Below are 2,500 nucleotides of genomic sequence, written 5' to 3' on the forward strand. Positions count from 1 at the left end.
AAATTTTCTCGCTCGAGGGCTGCCATACGCTTGCCGGCCACCGGGGGGCGCCACCAGGGGAGGGGGAAAACCTCCTGTCGGCCTGGAACTCTGCCTGGGCATCCGAGAACCGGCCAGAGTCCCCTGCCAGCACAGGGGGAAAACCGCCCGTCGGCCTGGAACTCTGCCTGGGCATCCGAGAACCGGCCAGAGTCCCCTGCCAGCGCAGGGGGAAAACCGCCCGTCGGCCTGGAACTCTGCCTGGGCATCCGAGAACCGGCCAGAGTCCCCTGCCAGCACAGGGGGAAAACCGCCCGTCGGCCTGGAACTCTGCCTGGGCATCCGAGAACCGGCCAGAGTCCCCTGCCAGCACAGGGGGGAAACCTCCCGTGGGCCTGGAACTCTGTCTGGGCCTCGGAGAACCGGACAGAGTCCCCTGACTGCCGTACGAAATTTTCGCTCCTCGACAATCTCCTCGAGGGTGCCCACGGCAGTTGTCGTGCACTTTCTGCACGCGCGTCGTTTAGGGGGACCAACCTGCAAAAGTGTCCGACCTCGTGGAAGTGGTGCCTGGACGCGGCAGGGCAGATCCGACCTCATAGCCGAGAGGCCTGGAGCTCGTGGGACTTTGAAAAATTTTCTCGCTCGAGGGCTGCCATACGCTTGCCGGCCACCGGGGGGCGCCACCAGGGGAGGGGGAAAACCTCCTGTTGGCCTGGAACTCTGCCTGGGCATCCGAGAACCGGCCAGAGTCCCCTGCCAGCGCAGGGGGAAAACCTCCCGTCGGCCTGGAACTCTGCCTGGGCATCCGAGAACCGGCCAGAGTCCCCTGCCAGCACAGGGGGAAAACCTCCTGTCGGCCTGGAACTCTGCCTGGGCCTCTGAGAACCGGCCAGAGTCCCCTGCCAGCGCAGGGGGAAAACCTCCCGTCGGCCTGGAACTCTGCCTGGGCATCCGAGAACCGGCCAGAGTCCCCTGCCAGCACAGGGGGAAAACCTCCTGTCGGCCTGGAACTCTGCCTGGGCCTCTGAGAACCGGCCAGAGTCCCCTGCCAGCGCAGGGGGAAAACCTCCCGTCGGCCTGGAACTCTGCCTGGGCATCCGAGAACCGGCCAGAGTCCCCTGCCAGCACAGGGGGAAAACCTCCTGTCGGCCTGGAACTCTGCCTGGGCCTCTGAGAACCGGCCAGAGTCCCCTGCCAGCGCAGGGGGAAAACCTCCCGTCGGCCTGGAACTCTTCCTGGGCATCCGAGAACCGGCCAGAGTCCCCTGACTGCCGTACGAAATTTTCGCTCCTCGACAATCTCCTCGAGGGTGCCCCCGGCTGTTGTCGTGCACTTTCTGCACGCGCGTCGTTTAGGGGGACCAACCTGCGAAAGCGTCCGACCTCGTGGAAGTGGTGCCTGGACGCGGCGGGGCAGATCCGACCTCATAGCCGACAGGCCTGGAGCTCGTGGGACTTTGAAAAATTTTCTCGCTCGAGGGCCGCCATCCCCTTGCCGGCCACCGGGGGGCGCCACTAGGGGAGGGGGAAAACCTCCTGTCGGCCTGGAACTCTGCCTGGGCATCCGAGAACCGGCCAGAGTCCCCTGCCAGCGCAGGGGGAAAACCTCCTGTCGGCCTGGAACTCTGCCTGGGCATCCGAGAACCGGCCAGAGTCCCCTGCCAGCGCAGGGGGAAAACCTCCTGTCGGCCTGGAACTCTGCCTGGGCATCTGAGAACCGGCCAGAGTCCCCTCGCCACCGAGGGGGAAAACCTCCCGTCGGCCTGGAACTCTGCCTGGGCATCCGAGAACCGGCCAGAGTCCCCTGCCAGCGCAGGGGGAAAACCTCCCGTCGGCCTGGAACTCTGCCTGGGCATCTGAGAACCGGCCAGAGTCCCCTGCCGGCGCAGGGGGAAAACCTCCCGTCGGCCTGGAACTCTGCCTGGGCATCTGAGAACCGGCCAGAGTCCCCTCGCCACCGAGGGGGAAATCCTCCCGTCGGCCTGGAACTCTGCCTGGGCATCCGAGAACCGGCCAGAGTCCCCTCGCCACCGAGGGGGAAATCCTCCCGTCGGCCTGGAACTCTGCCTGGGCATCCGAGAACCGGCCAGAGTCCCCTGCCAGCACAGGGGGAAAACCTCCCGTCGGCCTGGAACTCTGCCTGGGCATCCGAGAACCGGCCAGAGTCCCCTGCCAGCGCAGGGGGAAAACCTCCCGACGGCCTGGAACTCTGCCTGGGCATCCGAGAACCGGCCAGAGTCCCCTGCCAGCGCAGGGGGAAAACCGCCCGTCGGCCTGGAACTCTGCCTGGGCATCGGAGAAGCGGCCAGAGTCCCCTGCCCGCCCAGGCCTGGAGCTCGTGGGACTTTGAAAATTTTTCGCCCCGAAGATGGGGGAACTTGGAAAACGTTTGGCACCATCTCCCCGACGGGGCCGCCCGAGCCGACCGACCGCCTGGAAGTGGTGCCTGGACGCCGCGGGGCAGATCCGACCCCGTTTTCGTCTCGGGCCTGGAGCTCGCGGAAGTCTGCCCGACACCC

The sequence above is a fragment of the Pelobates fuscus genome, chromosome 7, assembly GCF_036172605.1.
Source record: "Pelobates fuscus isolate aPelFus1 chromosome 7, aPelFus1.pri, whole genome shotgun sequence".
Taxonomy (NCBI): domain Eukaryota; kingdom Metazoa; phylum Chordata; class Amphibia; order Anura; family Pelobatidae; genus Pelobates; species Pelobates fuscus.